General features: G+C 46.0%; 1 long non-coding RNA gene and 1 other non-coding gene across 6 annotated transcripts; both read left to right on the top strand.

The window, feature by feature from the left end:
• On the top strand, nucleotides 1-25,834 carry LOC117795476. Of its 5 annotated transcripts, XR_004619518.1 has the most exons (8): nucleotides 1-55; nucleotides 3,513-3,753; nucleotides 4,503-4,750; nucleotides 8,549-8,664; nucleotides 14,211-14,250; nucleotides 21,463-21,673; nucleotides 22,561-23,630; nucleotides 25,096-25,834. It is a non-coding gene; the product is annotated as an uncharacterized LOC117795476 (long non-coding RNA). The 5 variants fall into 5 exon arrangements; XR_004619513.1 differs by lacking the exons at nucleotides 14,211-14,250; nucleotides 25,096-25,834 and having other exon boundaries at nucleotides 22,561-24,091; XR_004619515.1 differs by lacking the exons at nucleotides 8,549-8,664; nucleotides 14,211-14,250; nucleotides 25,096-25,834 and having other exon boundaries at nucleotides 22,561-24,091.
• Nucleotides 5,133-5,228, top strand: LOC117795835. Its single transcript, XR_004619989.1, has one exon. It is a non-coding gene; the product is annotated as a small nucleolar RNA SNORA2/SNORA34 family (small nucleolar RNA).
• Nucleotides 25,835-25,885: the final 51 nt, after the last annotated feature.

Below are 25,885 nucleotides of genomic sequence, written 5' to 3'. Positions count from 1 at the left end.
CCCTGAGAACGTGACCTGAGCCAAAGGCAGATGCTTAACTGACTGAGACGCCCAGGTGCCTCTGTATTTCTTTATTTTAAGAAACCTTTTTTTTTTTTTAAGTAGGCTCTATGTCCAGTGTGGAACCCAACACAGGGCTCGAACTCACAACCCTGAGATCAAGAGTCAGACATTTACCCAGCTGAGCCACCCAGGCACCTCTCGGAGTTATCCTTGAAGACTCCCTTTCTCTTTCTCCCTGTATCTTATCCACCTGCAAATCCTGTCCTCTCTATCTGCGGTATATACCTAGACTCTGACTCCACTCTGCTGGTTTCACTGCTGGCAGCCTGTTCCACGTTGTCACCATTCTTTTCCAGTTGGATTATTGAGTAGCCTCCTAGCTAGCCTCTCTGCTTCTGCCAGAGTGGTGCCCTTAAAACATTCCACCTGAGGCCACTCCCTGGCTCAAAACTCTCCAGTGGCTCCCATCTTATTCTGAGCAAAATCCAAAGGTGTTGCAAAGAAGGCCATCAAGGCCCCACGTGATCCGGTCCCATCCCTCCCCCTTGCCTTGACTTCTCCTACCACTCACTTAATTCCAACCAGTATGGAGGTCAGTGTGTCTGGGTCTGTCCCTTCCTTAGTGCCTCTGTGTTTGCCTCTCCCTCTGCCCTTCTCCCATGTAGCCATGAGGTTCATTTCTTCCCTTTCCTCAGGTGTGTACTTGACTGTCACCTTCTCAGTGATGCCTTTATCAGAACATCCTCTATAAAATTTCATCTCTCCCCATTACTCTAGATCTCCTTTCCCTGCTTTATTTCCCTCCACTGCATTAATCACCTATATTTCCCTTATTTAATTAGTCTATTTTAGAAGGTAAGCTCCAGGGGTACCTCGCTGGCTCAGCTGGTAGGGCATGCAGCTCTTGATCTCAGGATTGTGCATTCAAGTCCCACATTGGGCACAGAGCCTACTTAAAAAAAAAAAGAATGTAAGCTCCATAGGGCAATCAGGAGTTTTATCTGGTTTCTTTGCTGCTATATCCCAAGTGCCCAGGCCAATGTTTGGCATACTCTAGGTGCTCAGTAATGATATTAACAAAAACGGCATCTTTTTAAAAAAATTATTTATTTATTTATTTGAGAGGGAGAGAGAAAACAATTGGTGAGGGGAGAGGGGGGGAGCAAAGGGAGAAGCAGGCTCCCCACTGAGCAGGGAGTCCAACGTGGGACTCAATCCCAGGACCCTGGGATCATGACCTGAGCCAAAGGCAGTTGCTTAACCAACTGAGCCACCCAGGGGCCCCCAAAACAGCATCTTTTTAAAAAAATATTTTTGTTATTTATTTGAGAGAGAGAGCCAGAGAGAGATAACACAAGTGGGGGGAATGGCAGGCAGAGGAAGAAGCAGACTCCCCACTGAGCAGGAAGCCTGATGTGGGGCTTGAACTTGGGACTCTGGGATCATGACCTGATCCAAAGGCAGACGCTTAGCTGACTGAGCCCCCTAAGAGCCCCCCCAAAACAGCATCTTAATGAGTGTTTCCTGAAGTTAGTTACTGTTCTGATCATTCTATATGCATTACCTCATCCAATCCTCATAAAAAACCTCATAGGAGAAAAAAAAAAAAAACAACCAAACTTGCAAGGAAGTGTTGTCTGCATTTGTGAGCTGAGGAGGAGCTCAATGTTATTGCTAAGGTTACATAGCTGGTAATACATAGACCAGAGTTTGAGCCCAGGAAGTCTGGCCTCAAGACCTCTGCTCTCAACCCTTGTGCTGTATTAACTCTCATAATAAGCCGTAAATTTCTGTTGAGAGAATAGAGACATTCCTGCTACAACCACCTACGTAAGGCTTTGTGCACATTTCTATATGATGGATGTAGCCAGTAAGAGGTCACCCTTCACAATATATAAGGAAGGTAAGATTCATAAAACTGCTTTTATCCAGACTTATAAAGTCAATATCTTTAACATATGGTTAGAAGAGATAAACCCAAGAAACACAGCATGTAAACTGTGAAAAAAGACTCCATTCTTCCAGCAATAAAACATTTGAATACAACAACATTAAGGTTTGCTTAAAAAATGTAAGTTACAAAAACAAAAGTTGGGGAAACAAGCTGCATTACACGATGTCAAGGATGTTTTAGAGAACATTCTAGAAATATATTTCAAACATTATTAAATCTTTTTATCCCTTGACCTATGTGTTATTAGTCAGGACTCCTTTGGTTGTAGGTGACAGAAACCCAACGTAGACTGGCTCAGGCAAAGGGAATTTATCCAGAAGAGTTGATCTTGGATCCAAGAGCTCAAAGCACCTCCCAGGGGTTTGAGCTCCTTGATTCTCCATGCCCCTGGCTTTGTTTTCCAGCAGCCTTCCTCACTTGCTCTGCTGGGAAAGAAGTCCTGCCACCTCCATGTTAGCAAAAGCTGCATAGCTCTCAGCCTTAGAAAGACTCCCAGGATCCATAGCAATCCCCCAGAATAATTCTGATAAACTACCTAAGCCAAATGCCTATTATTGGACAATCTCATGTTCAGGTATGAAGTGCTCTCATTGGCAAAGACACTGCTGTGTGTTGGCCTCTGTTTCATTTCTTCCTGGGCACGGAAGACTACACTTCTCACGTGCCTTCATATCCAGTGGAAGCATGTGACTAGTTCTGACCAATGAAATATGGCAGGCTCACGTGTACAGCTTCAGAGCTGGCTCCTACAGTGTACTCCCTCTCCCAGTCTTCCTACTCTCTGCTCATTAATGGTCGATGCATGCACAGGTCTAATGGAAATGCCCCCAAGAAACCTTAGAGAACCCTGAAGACACTAAAAGGAAGGACCTTATATCCGGATTTCTGCTTATAAAAGGGCCTCCCCATGTCCTGCCCCTCCACCTCCCAAAAACCCTTATCAAGCAATGATACAACCAAGAAATAAACTCTTACTGCGTTAAACCACTGAGACTTGTGGTTTGTTGTTACTAATCTACCGTGAGCAAATTGGCTCAAACAGCCACCCTTGGGACAGGACAGGTGGGGACTTTTGCTTGAAAGCACATTAGAACCATAAAATGGAGGGGGATGTTCCCAGTGAAAAGGGATGTGCCTCAAAGAAGGAACAAATGAATACCTCAACTCAATTATCTTTTGGTTGCAAATTGGTCCCAAGGAGATAACCCAAAAGGAAACCGAAGTAATTTGAATAAAGATGTTCATTGCAGAGATATTTGTAATAGCAGTAGATTGGCAATGTCCCAAAAGCTTAAAACATAGATACAACAAAGCAAAATATGGTGTATCAGTATAATGGACCCCATTGACACATGAATCTGTGTATAGGAAATAATGTTAAATGACAAATGTCAGGGCTCCTGGCTGGCTTAGCTGGTAGGTCGTGTGACTCTTGATCTTGGGGTTGTGAGTTCGAGCCCCATGTTGGGTAGAGAGATTACTTAAAAAAATCTTTAAAAATAAAATGACAAATGTCCAGCACAAAAGGATTTAATTCTCTCCATGCTCCTTACAGGGGTGCTGGGGCCTAGACCTTCCCTGGCCCCTGATGGCCAGGTGGAGTCCTCAGAACTGGAAGCCTGAATCAAAGAGTCCTCCCTCCCTGAAGCTGGAGGAGGAGGAGCCAAAAATTCCACAGGAGGACTGGGGTTCACATTCGTGAGGAGACACCTAGGAAGGAACATGGGACCGACGTCCTGAACTAGGAAGAGGAGAGAAAAGTTTGAGCAGATGAGGATCAAGCTGGGGAAGTGGGGGTGGGTTTCCTGCGGGTGTCAGAGGATCGGGGCTGGCTTTGGGGGTTGCCGGGCTAGTCAAGTAAAGGGCCAGAACTGGGGCAGGCCCCGGACCCTTCCAACTCCCCTAAGCAGGGGACCGCATCTCTTCACTTACCCGGTAGAATGTCTTCACTTCCCTAGAGGAGTTCTTGACAGGGAGATGGGGCCAACCATCTATGTATCAACTCACACCCTTTTGTTAGCACCAAATGGTGGAGTTGGTCCCAAGTCCAGTGGGGATTCAGCGTTTCCTGTCCCACATGTCACACTTGCCCCCTCTGACTTGTCCAGGCTGGTTGTGGGGGTGTGGAGGGTAGGCTGGGGCAGTGGAGGATGAGGGGGCCCCACGTGAATGGAGAGCATTGCCATGGCTTTGTGAGAACTGACATTTCCATTTTCATCGAGGCTGGGTAGCACGTGTGTGTCAGGAATCCCGGTGCTTGCCCTTCCTCGGGAGCCACTTCCGTGTGGGCAGAGTCCTGCGGTAGGCAGGACGATGGCTCCCCAAAGATGCTGGCGTCCTGTGATGATGTTACGTTATATAGCCAGGGAGCATTAAGGTTTCAAATGGAATTTAGGTTGCTAATCAGATGACCGTAAGACAAGAACATCATCCTGAATTATCTGGGTGGGCTCCGTGGAGTCACAAGGGGTCCTTCAGCGTGAAAGGGGGCAGAAAAGCCAGAGTCGGTGAGAGATTTGAAGATGCTCTGTTGCTGGCTTTGAAGGTGGAGGAAGTGGCCATGAGTCCAGAAAATGCAGGCGGCCTCTAGAAGCTGCAAAGGGCAAGGAAGTTGATTCTCTAGAGTCTCCTGAAGGAAGAAGCCCTGCCAACACCTTGAGTTTAATCCAGTGACACCCATGTCTGACTCTGGACCTCTAGAACTGGGAGATAGCAGATGTGTGTGATTGTAAACCATTACGTTTGTGATGTTCTGTCCCAGCAGCCATCGGAGCCTCCCGTCCAGCCTTTCAGGTAAGTGCCGTGTAACTCCTAGGCGTTCTGTGAGACCCAAGCTGTCAGCCCCACAGGCAGGTGTCAGAATCACCAGGGGACATTTATTGATTTACCTGCTAATTAATGTCTTTATTATGGACTATTTCAATAACAGGTGACAGACGTATAACAAGCATCCACATATGTTTGCCACTGCAGAAACAAAAATTGCCTATTTAGTTTAGTGTTCCTGTGGCCTCAGAGAAATGGAAAAAATTGTGTAGTAATTACCAATATACCCACCATAAGATTCTATAATTTACATTTTACTATTTGTTTTATCACGCAACTGTGCATTTCTCCACCAGTCTCTCCATCCATCAGCCCACCTCATTTTTCATGCATTTCAAAGTAAATTACATTGGCCCTGAGTCAAGGCCGGCAGTTTGCTGAAGCTGTTGGTTTCAAGCAGGAGGCTGAAGAAATGACTTTCTAAGGGCACCTGGAGGGTTCAGTCGGTAGGACATGCAATTCTTGGGATCTTGAGTTCAGGCCGGCCCCACATTGGCTGCGGTGCCTACTTAAAGGAAAACAAACAAACAAACAAAGCTTCCATAAACATTTCTGTACAACTTTGTATATGTGTGTGGCCATATGTTTTCATTTCTCTTGGGTAAATACATGGGAATAGATGTGCTGGGTCGTAAGGTAGATGTTTAATTTTATGAGGAACTGTCACACATTTTCCCAAAGTTGTGCCATTTGTTTTCTTTTTCTTTTTTGAAGATTTTATTTATTTACTTGAGAGAGAGAGAGAGAGCCCATGAGTGGAGAGGTGGGGTTGAGGGGGAGGCAGAAGCAGATCCCCACTGAGCAGGGACCCCGATGCGGAGCTCGATCCCAGAATGCCGGGATCACACCCTGAGCCGAAGGCAGACGCTTAACAACTGAGCCACCCGGGCACCTGCCAACTGAGCCATTTTAAACTTTCGCCCAAAATGTAGAGCTTTGGTTACTCTATATCTTCTTCGACATTTGGTATTTTCAGTCTTGAATTTTAGCCATTTCGGTGGCAGGGTGGAAGTATCTCATTGTGATTTCAGCTTGCATTTCCCTGATGGCCAAGTGACGGAGACTGCTTTTTCCTGTGCATATTGGCTATCCATCTGTCTTCGTGAAGCGTCTTTTCAAATCCCTTGCCTATTTTAAAAATTGGATTGTTTTCATTATTGAGTTTTAAGAATGCTTTTTATATCCTGGATACCTTTCCTTTGTCAGATATACATTTTGAGAATACTTTTACTCAGTCCATGGCTCATCTATTCATTTTCTTTCTTTCTTTTTTTAAGAATTGGAGGGGCAGGGGCGCCTGGGTGGCACAGCGGTTAAGCGTCTGCCTTCAGCTCAGGGCGTGATCCCGGCGTTATGGGATCGAGCCCCACATCAGGCTCCTCTGCTGTGAGCCTGCTTCTTCCTCTCCCACTCCCCCTGCTTGTGTTCCCTCTCTCGCTGGCTGTCTCTATCTCTGTCGAATAAATAAAAATAAAAATCTTTAAAAAAAAAAAAAAGAATTGGAGGGGCAGAGGGAAGAAGGAGAAGCAGACCCCCTCCACCCCCCCACCCCCCGCTGAGCAGGGAGCCCAGTGTGGGACTCCATCCCAGTACCCTGAGATCATGACCTGGGCTGCAGTCAGAGGCTTAACTGACTGAACCACCCAGGCGCCCTTCATCTATTCATTTTCTTAATGATGTCTTTTGATAAGCAGAAGTTTTAAATTTTGATAAGTCTGATTTATTAATTTCTTTCTTTTAGGGTTGTTGCTTTGTGTCCTAAGAAACCTTTGCCTATATCTGAGTGATGAAGATATTCTGTTTTCTTCTTTTTTTTTTTCAAGAATTTATTTATTTATTTGAGAGAGAGAGCACAATTAGGGGGAGTGGGAGACGGCAGGGAGCCCAACATGGGGCTTGATCCCAAGACCCTGGGATCATGACCTCAGCCAAAGGCAGATGCTTAACTGACTGAGCCACCCAGGTGCCCCTCTGTGTTTTCTTCTAAAAACTTTAAAAGTTTTAGCTTTTTTTTTTCTTTAAGATTTATGTATTTATTTGAGAGAGAGAGAGAGCACACATGCACGTGGGAGGGGAGAGGCAGAGGGAGAGGGAGATAGAGAATCTCAACCAGACTCCCTGCTGAACATGGAGCCCAACACGGGGCCCAGTCCCACGACCCTGAGGTCATGACCCTGAGATCACAACCTTAGCAGAAACCAAGAGTCGGACGCTTAACCAACAGAGCTACCCGGGTGCCCCTAAAGTTTAGCTTTTATACTTAGGTCTAGGATCCATCGTGGATTGATGTTCATATATGATGTGTGAGGTAAAGGGGCTGGGGTTTGTTTCTTTACCTCCATATGGATATCCAGTTTCCAAGCAATATTTGTTGAAGTCACCCTCCTCTTCCCACTGGTTTGCTTTCATGCCATTGTTGAAAACCAAGTGGCCACATAAGTGTTTCTTTCTGGTGGGACCTCTGTTTTTTAAAAGCTCCTCTGGTTCTGATTCTGGTGCACATCCTTAGGGTGCAAGCCCTTGGGGTCCTGACCACTTGCTGGTAAGGTGCTTGGTGATTTAAAAGGTTGCGTGTGTGAGTGTATTGTGGACATGGGAATGTGGTGAACTGTATGCAAATTTTGCAGAGTTATGGTCAGTGGTGCAGCTGTGTTTCCTGGTGAGCAGGGAGCAGCAGATAGAGTTCTCTAGAGCTCGATTGACGTGTTCTTCCAGGAATCCAGTGGTAAGGTCCCGTGTAGAGAGGCTGAACAATGCCACCCTAGTTGGGGTACCAGCTTCCCACCGTGATGATGTGATGGCCGTGAGCATCAAGGCGGCCATTGATCTTCAGGAGCACTGCTGCTTATTCTCGGCCAGAGTACTTGTGACCCAAGAGATGATGGACTTAAGGGGCAGTTTCCAGATCATAGGGTCACCAAAAGTCCCCTTGAACGATCATGTTCAGGATTTTGAGTGATCCTCGATGACACGCGGAGTGGTGTCATGTCCGATCTCAACACTGATATGCAGGATCCTGCTGCCAGGGCATGGATGGCTGTTCCAAAGGAAGAGGGTCCTGTTCATTCTGTACGTTTGGGTGAACTTGAATTCCAGGCAACTTGGTGATGGTCCTGCAGAATTGCTTAGACCTGCAGCAACAAAGCTGGCACGACCGCAAAGTTCTCAGGCTGTGGGGCTTTGGAGGTGGGGCTTTCCTGCCATCCTCAGCTAATGTGACGGGCTCTCTGCTGGACAGTTTGGGCTGCTTAGTTGGCAAATGTGAATGTCCAGCTCTTTGAAGACTTTGATCAGATAGGAGCAGAACCAAGTGAGCTCCAGGCACTGCTGGCTGTCAGGTGATGGGAAATCCCCTCGCTGCACACCGCCTGGCTCAGTAGCTAGCAACGTCTCCCCCCCACCCCAAGTCACGTACATTAGCCATCATAGGTTCCTTCACACCGTGTCAGAGCAGAAGTCACTTAGTCTGGGGACTTCTTGAGACAGGTTGGAAGAGTTGACTTGGAGGATGTAGGTTTGGCTGGTTTGGAGGAAGGTAAAGGACATGTTAGAAATAAAGAGTAATCCCTGAAAGAAAACACACAGTGAGGCTGGAGAGATGGAATCCCATCTCTTTTCTGAGGTCACTTGGGGCAATCAGGATGGGAAAGCAGGGCATGGACTGTTCAGATTCTCGATCCCTAAGAAACCCCATTCTGGAATTAATTGCCTGGGGTAAGTTGTTCCTAACCCAGGAGCCCAGACCCTTTGCCCTTCATCTTGCAGATACATACTGCCTGGAATGAACGTGTCCAGGGTCTGGCTCACAAAACTACACTTCTCAGGATTGGCCTGGAGGTGGCGTCCCTGCTGTTGGTCTGGAACCACCGGACCCGACTCAGGTGGGTCTGGCAAAGGGATGAGGACGTTACCCAGTGGAAGATGCCCAGAGGGTTAGGCTGGTCCTTTTCTTTTTCTTTCTTTCCCCCTTTTTTTTTTTTTTAAGAGAGAAAGAGTGAGGGTGTGGGGAAGGGGGCGGAGGCACAGAGGGAGAGGGAGAGGGAGAGAGAAACCCAAGCAGTCCCCAGAAGCAGGGCTCGAACTCATGACCCTGAGATCACCACCTGAGCCGAAATCAAGAGTCCCATGGTTAACTGACTGAACATCCCAGGTACCCCAAGGCTGGTCCCTTTCATCATCTCCTGGAAAAGAACAAGGACATTGCCCAAGCCTAGGAGCACTGCCGCATCTTCCAACTGCTCAAGACTCATCTTGAAATCTGTTTTTAAATCCCAGCCCCTCAGATCCAGAGTGATCTGGGTTTTAAATACTACAACCCCATTTCTTTGTAAAACATTTCAAATCAGGTCTTCCCACGAATCCTTCCAAGACACACTTTAAAAATTCTGATCAAGGGGCGACTGGCTGGCTTAGTTGGAAAAACATGTGACTCTTGATCATGGGGTCGTGAGTTCGAGTCCCACATCAGGTGTGGAGATCACTTAAATAAATATAACTTAAAGAAAAAAATTCTTCTGATCAAAACGCACTCTGAGTGTTTAAAGGGCAAAGATACATGTGACCTCCTTAAGGAAAGGGTTGCAAGCAAGGCTAGACTGAGGAGCTAGTAACGCCCTGGCCAGCCCTTCCTAGTTAGAGGGAGCCCCGGGTCCCTTAACGGAGGAGTCAGGAAGGAGGCAGAGCTACAGACAGTCTGGGACCCCTTGCTAGAAGGGTTCTGTCTCTTCATCTCTGGGCCGCTGTTCCAGCCAAGGGATCCGATCCTTGCAAACAGGCTGAGGCATGCCTTCTGTTCCTTACCTCTGTGATCTGCTTCTAGTTTCTAAGCGTGACAGAAAGTGGAGAGTCAGCAAAGCAAGGCACAGCCCTGGGTGGCGAGTGCTTTAAGACTACGGTAGCCCTGGCTGAGGGCAGAGCCTATGAAATGAGGTCCAGCGTGGCCATGACCGCCCTCAGGGCAATCCACTGTGTGCATGTGCAGTGCGTGCGCACGTGTGTGTGTGCACGTGCGTGCATGCGTTCCCAGGGCAGGGCAAAACAGAGCCTTTCCTTCCAGTCTCAATCCATGGATACACCATCCCAGCCGAGGTGTGGGGAGCGTTCCCCTAGAAGCTTCTTATTTATTCTATGCCTTCAGCATCAGCTGGCAAATGAATCCCATGTTGCATTTACCCCTTCTCTTCCCCTAAAAAAAAGGTCGTTCGTTTTATGATCGAGCTAACATATATTCACTTTTGAGTAAAGCAAATAAATGTTTAATAAAATTTGGAATCTCCTAAGACACTTGGCTTTATAGCTTCCTGGCTGAGAAAGCGGCATGTGTAAGAGTGAGGAGATGATGAAGCCTACAGTAACTCAGGGTGGGCTTTCGACGGTCGGGAAATCAAACTATTCTATCCCGTATTGCTTGGGGAAGATGACTTGTTAGGAGGACTCACTGGGGCTTTGCAATACTGTACTTGCTTCACTTCCTATGTTCTCGCACTTTCCAGGGAGCAGTGGGGGCCCAAACCGTGTGATGGAAAGCCTGTTCAGAAAAGAAGCTGTGTGTAGCTGCCCCCTAGAAACGAAATTTGTTTTCTGCTGCCAGGCCAGGGGGTGCTGCGAATTCTTGAACGGTGTGCCTGGGGTGGGGGGGATCAGAGGCAACTCTGTCACCGTCCTGACAAAGCTGTGAAGGCTGGCAGCTGGCTTCTCCAGGCTGGGTGTTCCCGGTGGCTTCAGAGGACTCAGGAATGAAGGGATAGAAATCGCCATCAATAGTTGGGGCCTATGGGGCGCCTGGGTGGCACAGCGGTTGGGCATCTGCCTTCGGCTCAGGGCGTGATCCCGGCGTTATGGGATCGAGCCCCACATCAGGCTCCTCTGCTATGAGCCTGCTTCTTCCTCTCCCTCTCCCCCTGCTTGTGTTCCCTCTCTAGCTGGCTGTCTCTATCTCTGTCGAATAAATAAATTTAAAAAATCTTAAAAAAAAATAGTTGGGGCCTAAAGACTATTTTCAGGCAAAGCCCTACGAGCTTGAAATGCGTGTCTTCCCAGTTTGTTTTATTCTTGCCCTTTGGGTTATTATTATTTTTTTCTAATCTTTTCATTCCCTTCACTCAGAATGAGGTAAGTAATTGATTTCCTTATCAAGATGCCGGGCGATACATTTTCCACGGCTCTCAGAGCGCACGGCAAATCTAAAACCATTGTCTGGTGGGCGTCGCTTTCAGCCGCGATCATTTTTATCATCAAGGTAAACCTGCTGGCATATGTTTTTTCATATTTTATTCAGAAGCGTTGTCTTTTACTGGCCGAAAGAAATGGTAACAGTCTTCACTTTGTGATTGTGTTATCCAAAAATGAAAAAGGATTTTTAGCAATGATCAAAATAAAACTGGTTAGATCATTTCTAGTAGTAATGAATTGGTTCCTGAAGATTTGATTAAAGACAAAACTAGGTCATGGAAGCAGGGTCCAAATGAGACAGAAAGCAAGCCCATGGCAGGGGTGGGAAGTGGGGGAAGGAAGGTGTGGAAACATAGACACAGTAAAAGAAAAAAATTAGAAAAGTATAAAAATCACAAAGAAAAACCCACAAATCACCTTGCGTATTTTTCTCCGTCTGTCTGTGTCTGTCTGTTTGTCTCTAAATGTTAGAAAAGGGACTAGAAACCTTACTAATGGATAATAATAGTATCAGGGGAGCCTGGCTGTCTTAGTAGAACATGTGACTCTTGATCTATGGGTGGCAAGTTCAAGCCCCACGTTCGTGGTAGAGTTTACTTAAAAAAAAAAAAACAACAACCAAAAAAACCCTATCAGCTGAGGGTAACTTTATTGCTGAAAGGATGAGAAGAACTTATTAAAGAAGGCTGAAGTCATGGTGGCTGGCAGGCTCTGTCAGCGGAGCCTGCAACCCTTGATCTCAGGGTTGTAAGTTTGAGCCTTACTCTGGGTATAGAGGTCACTCAAAAAAATAATTAAAAAAAAAAAAGGACGAGTTAAGATATATTTATAATTTTTTCTCCATCGCTAACACCACTTATGTATTTCTTACTAATTTTATTGCTATAATTCACATACCATAAAGTTCACCCTTTTAAATAAGTGTGCAATTCAGTGGGTTTTAGTGTAGTCAAAAGGTTGTGCAGCCATCCCCACATCACCGCTATCTGGTTCCAGAACATTTTCAGCACCCCCAAAAAGAAGCCTCGTGACCACTGGCAGTCACTCCCCCATTCTCCCCTCTCTCATTTCCCGACAACCACTCGTCTACTTTCTGTTTCTATGAATTTGCCTGTTGTGGACATTTCATATAAATGCAATCATGTAATATGTGGCTTTTAGTGATTGGCCTCTTTCACTAAGCATAAGTTTTTCTAATTGTGGAAAACTATACATAATATAAAATCCATATAGCGTTTTAGAAATTTTACTTATTTTTAAAGATTTATTTATTTATTTTAGAGAGAGAGCATGGTGGGGAGGAGCAGAGAGACAGAGAGAGAGAGAGAATCTCAAGCAGACTCCCCACTGAGCACAGAGCCTGACTCGGCTTGATCTCATGGCCCTGAGATCATGATCTGAGCCAAAATCAAGAGTTGGATGCCTAACCCACTAAGCCACCCAGGCACCCCTCATCTTAGGCATTTTAAAGTACCCAGTTCAGGGGCGCCTGGGAAGTGCAGTCGTTAAGCGTCTGCCTTCGGCTCAGGGCGTGATCCTGGCATTCTGGGATCGAGCCCCACATCAGGCTCCTCCGCTAGGAGCCTGCTTCTTCCTCTCCCACTCCCCCTGCTTGTGTTCCCTCTCTCGCTGGCTGTCTCTCTCTGTCAAATAAATAAATAAAATCTTTAAAAAAAAATTTTAAGTACCCAGTTCAGGAGCACCTGGCGGGCTCAGTTGGTGCAGCACGTGACTCTTGATCTCAGGGTTGTGAGTTCAAGCCCCACGTTGGGTGTAGAGATTACTTAAAAATAACATCTTTAAAAAAAAAGTATATAATTCAGTATCATTCAGTACGTTTGCACTGTTGTGCAACCATCACCACATCCATCTCCAGAACTTTTTCATCTTCCACAAATGAAACTCCATACCCATTGAAACACTAGCTCCCCATCCCCCCCCCAGCCCCTGGCAACCACCCCTCTACTTCCTGTCTCAATGGATTTGACTACTCTAGAGAAATCATATAAGCAGAATCATACGTTATTTGTCCTTCTGTGTCTGCTCATTTCACTTGGCATAATGTCTTCAAAGTCCATCCATGTTGTAGCCTGCATCATAATTTCCTTCTCTTTAAAGACCAAATAATATTGCATCGTATGGCTATACTATTGTGGATTATCCATTCATTAGTTGATGGACTTTGGGTTGTTTTCACCTTCTGGCAATTGTAATGCTACCATGAACATCTGTGTAACAAGTTCTTGCATGAATGTAGATTTTCAANTTTGCATGAACGCAGATTTTCAATTCTCTTGGCTGTGTACCTAGGAGAACAACTGTTGCATCATATGGTAAGTCATGTTGAACCTTTTATGAAATTACCCAAGTGGTTTCAACATTGCCGCACCATTTTATACAAAAATACGTAAGGGTTCCAATTTCCCTGTATTTACCAACACTCGTTATCCCCCTCCTTTTTTTCTTTTCTTTTTCTTTTTTTAAAAAGATTTTATTTATCTATTTGACAGAGAGAGAGAGAGTGTGCACGCACACGTGAGCGGGGGGAGGGACAAGGGGAGAGGGAGAAGCAGACTCCCCACTGAGCAGGGAGCCCAATGAAGGGCTTGATCCCAGGACCCTGAGATCATGACCTGAGCAGAAGGCAAATGCTTAACCTTCTGAGCCACCCAGACGCCCCTCCCCCTCCTTTTTTCTTAAATTATAGCTATCCTGGTGGATGTGACATAGCCTCATTGTGGTTTAATTAGAATTTTATAATTTATTAATTTTTTAAAGTAAGCTCTATGCCTAACATGGGACTCGAACTCACATCCCCAAGATCAAGAGTTGCAGGCCCTACCGCCTGAGCCAGCCAGGTACCCCTATAATGTTTTAGTTTTTGAAATCAGGAGAGTCTACTAATTCTTTTCTTGTATAATTAGTAAAATAATTATTTTCCACAAGAAGTGCATTGCTAATACACACCTGGATGTAAAGAACAAAACACATCTAAGTTTCTGTGCTGCAAATGGATTGTTCCCCCAGCTAACAGAGTTACAGGGGAAGTCAGAGACGGGCTCCAGGCTGACATGAGGTAAAGTGTTCTTCCTGGGGGGGGGTGTTGGGCTTTAATCTCCAGGTACTTCAAAGACAATAATCAAAAGAGAAACTTTTTGAGAATTTCCCATGATACCAGGCTCTGTGTTACATGCTGTGTGTTTTTCATTTAAGCCTTAAAATAATCCTAAGTACTATTTTTACTTTTGTTTTGCAGCTGAGAAAACTAAGGCTCAGAGAGGGAACAAATGAGGCAGGTGAGGCTCCTATGTGATTGTCCCAGGGCTGAATCCACACCTGAAGCCTGAGTATTCTTTTTCAAAATTTTTAAAATTTTATTTATTTATTTATTTAGGAGAGAGAGAGAGAGAGCACTAGCAGAGGGAGAAACAGACTCCCCACTGAGTGTGGAGCCCAACGTGGGGCTCGATCCCAGGATGCTGAGATCACAACCTGAGCCAAAGTCAGACGCCTAACTGACTGAGCCACCCAGGTACCCTTTTACTCTTTGCGTTTTTTGTTTGTTCATTTATTTTTTGAGATTTATTTATTTATTTGAAAGAGACAGAGAGAGAAAGAGCAAGTTGGGGGGGAGGTACAGGGGGAGAAGGAGAGAAGCAGAATCCCCAGTGAGCACAGAGCCTGAGGTGGGGCTTGGTTTCAAGACCCTGAGATCATGACCTGAGCCAGAATCAAGAGTTTGACGCTTAACCAACCAAGCCAGGCAGGTACTGAGGCCTGAATATTAACATTGGGCTGTTCTGTGTTACTTTCCACACAGTTCTCAGTGTTCTCCTATTAATAAAATAATAAATAATAAAAAACTCATGCCAGTGTCATTATCACAAAACTTTATTAAGTGTCGGCTGAGTTTCAGGCACTGTACTGGGCTCCTTCTGTGCATTCTCTTATTCATTTATTTTTTTTTTTAAGATTTTTATTTATTTACTTGACAGAGATAGAGACAGCCAGCGAGAGAGGGAACACAAGCAGGGGGAGTGGGAGTGGAAGAAGCAGGCTCATAGCAGAGGAGCCTGATGTGGGGCTCGATCCCATCGTGCCGGGATCACGCCCTGAGCCGAAGGCAGACGCTCAACCGCTGTGCCACCCAGGCGCCCCCATTCTCTTATTTAATACTCATAACAACACAATGACGTGGATACTATAATCATTCATTTCTCATATGATGAAACAGAGGTTAAGAAACCTGCCCAGAACCANCTCTTATTTAATACTCATAACAACGCTGACGTGGATACTATAATCATTCATTTCTCATATGATGAAACAGAGGTTAAGAAACCTGCCCAGAACCACAGAGTTGCCCCAATACACTTAGTCTTCTTGTTGTATCCCAAATATGCTGGGTCCACTATGTCCAGAATGTTCTTCCCCAGATCTTCACATAGATGGTTTCTGTAATGTTCAGATTTGAGTTAAAATGTCATCTTTTCACAGAAGCCTTCCCTCCTCACCCTATCCGAAGTAGCATTGTATGTACTAACTGCATATAGTAGGTGCTTAATAGATAGTTACTGAGTAAGTGAAGGCACCCCAAGGACATTCCCAGCCCCCTACGTTTGCTTCCCCCATTCCCACAGGCCAGGATAGCTTGTCTGCCTGGCTCAAGTCCTTTCCCCCAATGATACCACCTTCTCTGAGCATGTACAAGACTGTCAGCCCTCACACATCAAGCTGTTCCAGTCCCTTCAACCCTGAAATAGTCCTTCCCTTCACTCTCAAGCGATCGATCGATGTCTCTTTTTGCACACTCAACAACAATCTCTCTTGAGTCTCCATCATGCTAGATCTGCTGGAAGGGAATGAATGAGGAGCAGTTCTACCCTCAAGGGGCTTTCTCCACTTGCAGGCTGAACAGATGTGTGAACAAGCAAATACAACACAGTGGGAAAAGTGCAAGAGAGAGACACACATGATCACTTGCACAACACGTAATCAAAAATAAGGAGATGCAGGGCGCCTGGGGGGCTCAGTCAGTTAAGCATCTGACGCTTGATGATCTTAGGGTCAGGAGATCCAGCCCTGCATCGGACTCCGTGCTGAGCACGGAGCCTGCTTAAGATTCTCTCTCTTCCTCTCCTTCTGTCCCCTTCCCCCACCCTCCCAGTCATGCTCTCTCTCAAAAAAAAAAAATAATAATAATAATAAAATAAAGAGATGCATATGTAAGGCTCGGGGGAGGCTCAGTAGAGCAAATGTAGGCAAGAGACGATGCAGCTCTGAACAAATAAAAATTCACCATCAACACATTTTAAACTATATATGGTGTGTTGGTTTCAAATCCTGGCTCCACGCACTAGCTATGTGACCTGGGCAAATTCTGTAACCCCTGGGATCTCGTTTCTACCTAGGGGAAATAATACCTAGTCCAGAGCAGTGCTGTGAGGATTGAATGAGATAACATTTCATAATGTATATACTTAATCAATGATACATTTAAATTACTGTCGATAAACAATTTTAATTTGTTTTTTGAGTAACTCCACCCCCAATGCGGGGCTCAAACTCATGACCCCAAGATCAAGAGTTGCACGTTCTACCAGCTGAGCCAGACAGCCGCCCTGATAAACAGTTTAAATACAGGGAAAAAACGCTTTTAGCACGGGGGCACCTAGGTGGTTCAGTCCGTTAAGCGTCTGCCTTTGGCTCAGGTCATGATCCCCGAGTCCTGAGATTGACCCCCGCATTGGGCTCCCTGCCCAGTGGGGATTCTGCTTCTCTCTGCCCCTCTCCCTCTGCCCCTCTCCCTGCTCGTGCTCTTTCACTCTCTCTCAAATAAATGAATAAAATCTTAAAAAAAAAAAAAAAGCTTTTAGTACAAAATTGTGAATAGGAAAAAGTTGTTGTTTATAACAGGAAAATTTTTGAAGCAAGCAAAAACCTCTTGATGGAACATTCTGAAACCATTAAATTGTGAGAATGTTTTGTAGAGTCATAGATGCAATGCACTGGACAAAATGGTGTATATGGTGTCATCTTGGCTATGTAAATACATCCCCAAAGTCCCTGGGCCTCTCCAGCCTGTGGGTTTAAATGAGGCTACATTCACCTTGTACTCAAATTTCTCTGCCTCAGTGCCCCCACCTGCTACTGCAGACCTCTGCAAAGGCCCTAGGGGCCCTAGGGAGTAGCTAGAATGTATTTGCTCCTCGTCCCACCACCCCAATATTCAAAATGTAGGTACTTGATAGGCATAGCTACTCTTTTTCCAGGTGTTTGCTCTTGCCAACCTCACAAAGGTCACCTCCCTATAGGGTGACCAACCACCTGGTTTGCCTGGAGTTGAGACGTTTCCTGGGATGCCAGCCTTTTAGTGCCCAAACTGGGAAAGTCCTTAGCAAACTGGGATAAATTGGCCACCCTATCTCACTGTGTAGGGGGCTTCGAAATTTGCAAAGTCTTCAGGTCCCCAAATGGGGTTTGTTTTCTCAGCTGGAGCCAGGCTGTGTTCCTCGCAAAATAAAGACCGGTGGATTGCACAGAGGATGGGGCGAGCAGAATATTCGGGCTTGAATTCAGGGGGCTTTTATCCCTGGTCCCAAGGAAGTGAGACAACAAATCGAAAGGTTGCTTGAGAAACAAGTGATCAGAGTGCAGATCTGGACAAGAGATGCTGGTCTGGGGAACAGGAACTCATGAGGGCAGCTCAAACCATGGGAGTGACTGGAGGATCTAGGAGCTTTGTAAGCAGGACAAAAGCTTGAAAATCATGACATCTGAGCCAATAAGTAGGGGAACACAAGTGCACAAAAGAAATGAGGAGAGTGGCTAAAGAGATAGGAGGAAAAGTAGGATTTGAGGTTTGCAGCTTTGGGGCACATGTTCCACAATCAGTCTTTGGTTTCCATTTGACTGTGTCTTGTCCCAGAGCCAGGGTTAGTACTGTCTGATCTTTCTCTGGACTTCTCTCCAGTTCCTGAAATGTAAGTGATTCCCTAAGTTCTGTATGAGGTACTCTTCTCTCTCTGCACTCTCTTGCATGACAGTTTTTTTTTTTTTAAAGATTTTATTTATTTATTCGACAGAGATAGAGACAGCCAGCGAGAGAGGGAACACAAGCAGGGGGAGTGGGAGAGGAAGAAGCAGGCTCACAGCAGAGGAGCCTGATGTGGGGCTCGATCCCACAATGCCAGGATCACGCCCTGAGCCGAAGGCAGACGCCCAACCGCTGTGCCACCCAGGCACCCCCCTTTTTTTTTTTTTAAGGTTCATTTATTTATTTGAGAGAGAGAGAGAGAGAGTGCTCGCGCACAAGCGAGCAGGGGGAGGCCCACAGGGAGAGCGAGAATCCTGAAGCGAACGTCACGCTGAGTGTGGAGCCTGACTCAGGGCTTGATTCCAGGACCCTGAGATCATAACTTGAGCCAAAACCAAGAGCAGACTGCGCAACCGACTGCGCCACTCAGGTGCCCCTCTTCCATGATTGTTTCATTTATCCACATGGCCGCCATTTTCATCTCAAAGAGGCTGGTTCTCAAATTGCTCCTCTAGCATCCATTTCTGCAGAGCTTCAGTCCACATTTCAAACGGTCTCCTGGACATTTTTGCTTTGTTTCCCCACCAATAAGCCAAATTCAGCCTGCCTAAGACGAAACATGGCAGGATCACAATCGTCAACATTAGCGTGGAAGGAACCGTAGGGATGACCTAATCCAGACCTGCCAAAGCAGGGAGCTATGACACACACCAGCGCACAGCGAATGAGATCTGGGCAGGTGCAGCCCTCAGCGAGTTGTCCACTATGGCCTCATCCTCTGATGGCCCTAAGAGAGTGGGGTCTGATAGTGAGCAAAAGGCCACCATTGGCAGTCAGATGCAGGGCACGTCACTGCCTGCGTAAAGATGCTGGCGGGGTTTGTGTCCCAGGTGCGCAAGGATCGTGAGGAGCAATGCAGTGGAGCGGGAGCTATGAGTGAGTGTGCGTGCGTGCGTGCGTGTTTGGGCGGGGCTGGGGGGCTGGGGAGTGGAGGTTCTGGTGCACGCCGCTCAGAAACTCTGCCTTTGCATACTTTTATATCAGAAAATTTGTCTGTGACCGGTGTGCCACACGTAATGTCCAGGCTGTGAGTTGACCATTCTAAAAATGCCTGTGTGTTCTGCAAATTAGAACCTCATCATTATTTTGAATTACTAGCTATGAAAATGTTTGGATCTAAAATCCACAAGAAATTTTATAAGCACATTTGTCAATGAAAGAAAAGAAAGAGCTTTAAATATAACTTAAATATAATTTCTACTGTTGTAAATGTTCCAGTGGTTATACAAGTCCTTTCAATTTTTTTTTTTTTTATCACCTGCTGCTGCAAACAGTCTCTTGTCATTTAAAGAGATCACTGCTAAAGAGCCTGGATCAGGAATTGCATGAGCTATTTAAAACACAAAGCTGAGAATATAAGTTAGGTACTGGGATTTGAGTTCAAGTTTCTCATTTAATAAAGAAAAGCTGGGGCACCTGTGTGGCTCAGTAGGTTAAGTGGCTGCCTTTGGCTGAGGTCATGATCCCAGGGTCCTGGGATTGAGCCCCACGTCAGGCTTGCTCAGCGGGAAGCATGCTTCTTTCTCTCCCCCTACTTATGCTCTATCTTTTACTATCTCTCTCAATAAATAAATAAATTTCTTTTAAAAAGATAAATAAAATAAAAATTTTATTTATTTAAAAGATTTTATTTATTTATTGACAGAGAGAGATCACAAACAGTTTCCTCAGGGTAGCAGGCAGAGGGAGAAGGAGAAGCAGGCTCACTGCTGAGCAGGGAGCCCAATGAGGGACTCGATCTTAGGACCCTGGGATCATGACCTGAGCTGAAGGCAGACGCTTAACTGACTGAGACACCCAGGTGCCCCTCTTTTTTTTTTTTTAATCATGGTAATTTTTTTTTTTCAGTCTTAGAGTGTGGAAAGTCTTTTCTTTCTTTCTTTCTTTCTTTCTTTCTTTCTTTCTTTCTTTCTTTCTTTCTTTCTTTTTCTTTCTTTCTTTCTTTCTTTCTTTCTTTCTTTCTTTTTTTGAGAGAGAGAGAGTGTGAGCATGCACGCGAGTGGTGAGGGGAGGGGCAGAGGGAGAGAGAGAATCCTTAGCAAGTTCCACACCCAGCAAGGAGTCCGACATGACTGGCTCTCACGACTTTGAGATCATGACTTGAGCCGAAATCAAGAGCTGGACACTTTATCAACTGAGCCCGCCACGCGCCCCAGTCCTCTAGTTTCCATTAGATGCTCTAATTTTAACGTGTTGGAAAGTACAAATCTACCCAGCCCCCTCCACTAATTTGTAAGGAACCTGGGGCTGCATCAGGGTTGAGTGAGCTAAGGTCACAGAGCTAATCACTTCCTTCCTAAACCAGCTCCTGTGCTGAATTTCTGAGTCTTAACTGAGGGTCTGTGATCCATCACTCTCTGAGTCACTCCAGTCCAAGTCAACTCACGTTGACTTCTTTCTCTGTGTGTCATCTCTCACTCCACCTCTGTCCCCTCCCAGGTTGGAGGAACCCTCCACATGACGGGAGTGAAACCTAGGTGCTGCCATCCTGGCCTCCCCGGCAACTAGACTCTGCACTCGGGCGCAGACACCCCAGCCTTGGAGCTGGAAGCTAGCGGGGCTGTGGAACAGGGCCCAGCGCCTCGTGTTGGTGTGTTATCCGGACAAGCCGGGCCTCATGCCAGGCAGCGACAGCCATGCTGTCTTCACTGGATTAGGAGCCTAATTTTGTAGCACTTCCTGGATGAAGAATCAGAAGCTGGTTCTTGGGTGCTCGCAAAGATTCTGTGAGCTTAGAGCAGGCAGTGCTGGTTTCTGTTGCTTACAACCAGGAACCCAACTGATAAGAAACCAGAACCAGGCTGGTTGTAGGCTGTAGACTCGCAGGGAAATGGGGTGAGGGTGGTCTGTGCCTGTATAGTCATTTGAGGTGGATGGTGGAGAACATGCATCTAATATTGAGGTTTGAGATTTAAAAACCCCACAGCAACTTGTGGCAAAATAATTCAACAAGATATGTGTTACCTGGAATTAAAGGCAAGTCTTTAGAAGAGTGAATGGCAGTAGCCATCTAACATATAATGGAGTGAGAAGTTTGACTGTGGGGTGTGGTGCTTTCTTCCAACAGTGCCGGATACTTGGCAGCTCTCTCAGATTTACAAGACTACATATATGCAAATATATACCACATTTGTATATATGCTGCTTTCACGCGTTTTCCAAATGACCCGAAAGCTTGCTAACATTAAGCAACAGCACAGAGTGGGAGAAGGTTCTTTAGCAGGGGCTGGCTACAGTGCAAGGATTTCTGCTCAGTGGTCCCCATGACCCAGGGGATCTGCCGGTGCTCTCTGCACAGCCACGTGTTGGGATGTTGTACAGAGCCTGTGGCCAAAAGAGCATCCCTCTGTTGTGTTTATGGTTCTGGAGCAAAGCTTTGCTCTCTTTGGCTAACAACTATTCTCCTTTTTAGAAACTGTTCTGAAATTTCTCCTGGGCCCTGTCAAGATCAACAGCCTGGCCATGGAGTACCAGTGACCACGTGACCCATGTGGCTTATTAACTGAGTATCTGTCCCACTTGGCCATAAAGTGCCCGGTAGTGCCCTGTTCCTCAAGAGGACATGGACCATATAAGAGCAGGCCTGAGCACTGCTCGGAGAAGACACAACCATGTGACTCCAAGTATGTTTCTTCTTGTTTTACTACCATCCCTCCCTCAATTCACAGCCACAGCCTCATGGAAAGCTTGCATGACCAGGTGACTAAGGAGGACATTTGAGCTTGGTTTACAAATGGCATCAGCTGGGAGGGGCTGTTATAGTTGCACTTGCAAATCGTCTTGAAAGGACAATGGCAAAAAGAAGTCTCCCAGTGGGTAGAGGTTTTGAGTTGTATTCTTATGGTTCTCTTTGTCTTGAGAAAGACTCTATTACCAGTTCATGGGCCAAGTGGTCAGGGACTTAGATTGGTGACAAGATTTGGGAGAGAGGACATAGACGAACCTCTCAGAGCAGACTGAGAAAGCGGGACTATTTGTGTCCTATATGGATACTTATCAAAATGCCCCCTCTGCAAAAGAAGCTCTAAGTTATGGGACAAGAAGACCTACCTTGTGGATGTAGGTCAACCTCCTTCCCTAGTCAAGCCAGTGCCAGTTTATTGGGATCATAAGCTCAGCGTGGGCTTCTCCAAGGAGAGGCTGACCTGGCTATTGCTATTGCTGGGTGACCGTTTTTGAAGGAATCATTATAATGGATTCTTTTTATCATGGTGGATGCAGTGAGTCAATCTCTTTGGGAAGAGATTTATTTATTTATTTTTTATTTATTTTTTTTTAAAGATTTTATTTATTCGACAGAGATAGAGACAGCCAGCGAGAGAGGGAACACAAGCATGGGGAGTGGGAGAGGAATAAGCAGGCTCATAGCAGAGGAGCCTGATGTGGGGCTCGATCCCATAACGCCGGGATCACGCCCTGAGCCGAAGGCAGACGCTTAACCGCTGTGCCACCCAGGTGCCCCTGGGAAGAGATTTATACTGAATTTGGATTTGCTTTTTTTTTTTTAAAGATTTTATTCATGAGAGAGAGAGAGAGAGTGCACAAGCAGGTGGAGAGGCAGAGGGAGAACGAGAAGCAGACTCCTCGCTAAGGCTAACGCAGGACTCGATCCCAGGAACTGGAGATTGCAACCTGAGCCGAAGGCAGACTCCCAACCGTCTGAGCCACCCAGGCTCCTGAATTTGGATTTGCTTTTCCCACCAGTGATGCTTTTACCATCACCATCCTCCTACATGGGTTTAATGAAGACCTTATTTGCCACCACAGTATCTTCTTTTTTTTCTTAAGATTCTGTTTATTTATTTGAGAGAGAAAGAGAGGATGAGCGTGGGGAGGGGCAGAGGCAGGAGACACAGACTCCATGCTGAGCACAGAGCCTGACATGGGACTTAATCTCAGGACCCCGAGATCATAACCTGAGCCCAAGTCAGACGCTTACCGACTGAGCCATCCAGGCGCCCCTCGCCATCACAGTGTCTTATACATACATCATGGCACCTGTGCTGGTCAGTTTGGGCTGTTAGAACAAATTGCCATAGCCTGGGCGGCTTTTAAACAACAGAAATTTATTTCTCAGAGTTCTGGAACGTGGAAGTCTGAGATCAGGATGCCAGCGTGTTAGGTTCTGGTGAGAGACCTCTTCTGGGTTGGAGACTTTTTGACTTCTCAATATGTCCTCACATGGTGGGGAGCAGAAACGGGAAGGAAGCTCTCTCATGACTTTATAAGGGCACTAATCCTACTCCTGAGAGCTTCACCCTCATGACCTCATCTAATCCTAATTACCTAAGGCTCCATTTCCTGATATCACATTGGGAGGTAAGGTTTCAACATATGAATTTTGTGGGTATGCAAACATTGGGTCCGTAACAGCATCTGACTAAGGAACTAACTTTACAGTGAAAGGAGTGAAGAAACTGGCTATCCTATTAGATTCACTAGCCCTACCGTGGACCCCAACAACTGGAAGCAGCTGGCTTTGTAGTGGAATGGCCCGTGGAAGACAGCTACTGAAGCAGCTGGAAAACAACAGCTAAAGAGCTTGGATTCCACTTATACTTGGACCCAGCATTTCTGGAGGTGTCTGTTTCTTTCTCATGAGTTCCTTTTCTGTTTCAATGAGCCAGAGTCAGTTTCTGTTGCTTGCAACTAAAAACTCCAAGTAATACAAAGATATCTCCCTTGGGTGCCCGGCTGGCTCAGTTGATAGAGCATGCAACTCTTGATCTCAAGGTTGTGAGTTCAAGCCCCACATTGGGCATAGAGCTTACATACAAACAAACACACACCTCTCTTTGTGCCATCTATTGAGTTTTTTTTTAATTTTTATTTTTTATAAAATGTCTTCCTCCACTACTAGCTTGCAAACTCTAGAGGCTGTCACCAGTATCTTTGTATTCCCCATGGTATATAGAACTCTGTGCTTTTATTTTTTTTAAACGATTTTATTTATTTATTTGAGAAAGACAGAGATAGCGACAGAGAGCATGAGCAGAGAGGAGAGGGAGAGGTAGGCTCCCCGCTGAGCAGAGAGAGCCCAATGCCGGACTCGATCCCAGGACCCTGGGATCATGACCTGAGCTGAAGGCAGACACTTAACCGACTGAGCCACCCAGGCGCCCTGTGCTTTGATTTTTAAAAAAATTTTTAAAAGGATTTTTTTTCTATAAAGATTTTATTTTTAAGCAATCTCTACATCTAACATGGGGCTCGAACTCACAACCCAGAGATCAGGAGTCACTTGCTCCACCAACTAAGCCAGACAGGTGTCCCAGAATACTGTGCTGTACGTAGTGCAGGATACAGGTTGCAAACTTGTAGACTCTGGGCTGTAACTGAACTGCATTTATTTGGACCAATCTGAAGTTTAGTTAGTTGTTTTTTTTTTTTTAATTTTTATTTTATTTTTAAAAAAAATTTTTAAAAAGATTTTATTTATTCATTTGACAGAGATAGAGACGGCGAGAGAGAGAACACAAGCAGGGGGAGTGGGAGAGGAAGAAGCAGGCTCCTAGCAGAGGAGCCTGATGTGGGGCTGGATCTCAGAACACCAGGATCAGGCCCTGAGCCCAAGGCAGAAGCTCAACAACTTAGCCACCCAGGCGCCCCCTAGTTTGTTTTTTTAAATCCTCGTGGTTGCCATATAAAAACCAAGAGATTTCATGTGAAATGCACATTTCTACCTTCTCTTGAAGAATTTGAAGATCTGGCTATTTTACACCCATATTCCCATGTCTGCCCTCCCTAAGCAAAACACAGGCCCTTCCATTTGTCAGTCTTCACCTTGCCCACTTTCCTTACTTACATGGTCCTTGAAGGCATGTAAATTTGCCACTCTTGATGCAATCAGATGATACTGAGTTTACTTGGCAATTAATGCTTGTATTTTCATTTTCATTTCACTTGTGTTCTCTCCTTCTAACTAGATTGTAATAAGCCACTCGGTGTACAGAATCCTGCTTACTGTCTTTCTTTAAATCACTTTTTAGTTGTCACATATTCAATAAATATTAATATGTTTATAAAACTTTTCTCGAATCTCAAGCTGACCTTGACCCCTGTGAGTTGAATACCTGATTTGGTCTGGCGGTGCCTGACATTTCATCATCATAATTCCTTCGCTGGGCTGAACTGAGACCTGGTGACTTGTCAGGTAAAGAAATTAAAATTATTTCCCCATAAGATAACACAAACACACAACATTTCGAAGTAGATTTTAGAAAGTCATCCTACTGCTTCTGAGAAACTGGGAAAGTTCTTGCCGAGGTGGTAGAGTTTCTAGTGGGACACTGAGAAAGGTGGAGGAGGACTGGAATGCAGGTGCGTTCTGGGTTTTCTCTGAGGCTTTTCGGATGGGCATTTTATCCAATGAGCTCAGAGTGACTTTCCCTCGGGGTCTGGCAGCCCAGGGTGTGGTTCCTGGCACAGCCCCTGAGCAGTTGTCATTGGGATAAATTTTAGGACTCTCTAGAACCAAGCCTTCAGAGTTTCACATTTCTGGGAGATCGTCTCCCCGGCCCCAGTTAATTTCCCTCCCGCGCTGGTGCAGGCGGTCCCCCTGCGCGACATCCTCCGACTCTTTCAGCATCAGTTTCCCCCAAGGGGGTGGGCGGGGGACCAGTATGGGGCTGCTCCTGACCTCCTCTTGGAACCGGGGAAGAGGAGACGCGGGGGGCAGGACCTGCCGAGTCCGGGATCAGCGGAAGCTCCGCGGAAGCGGCTGTCTCCGAAGGCTTGTGGCCCGCGGGAGCAGAGCGCCCCTCTCCCCCGCGCCGCCTGCGTCCGCGGTCCAGCCGCGCCGCGCGGAGGCGCCCCGGGCTCCCCGCCCCCGACCC

The sequence above is a fragment of the Ailuropoda melanoleuca genome, chromosome 13, assembly GCF_002007445.2.
Source record: "Ailuropoda melanoleuca isolate Jingjing chromosome 13, ASM200744v2, whole genome shotgun sequence".
Taxonomy (NCBI): Eukaryota; Metazoa; Chordata; class Mammalia; order Carnivora; family Ursidae; genus Ailuropoda; species Ailuropoda melanoleuca.
The sequence above is the reverse complement of the archived record's forward strand: the minus strand, read 5'-3'. Positions and strand labels throughout refer to the sequence as shown.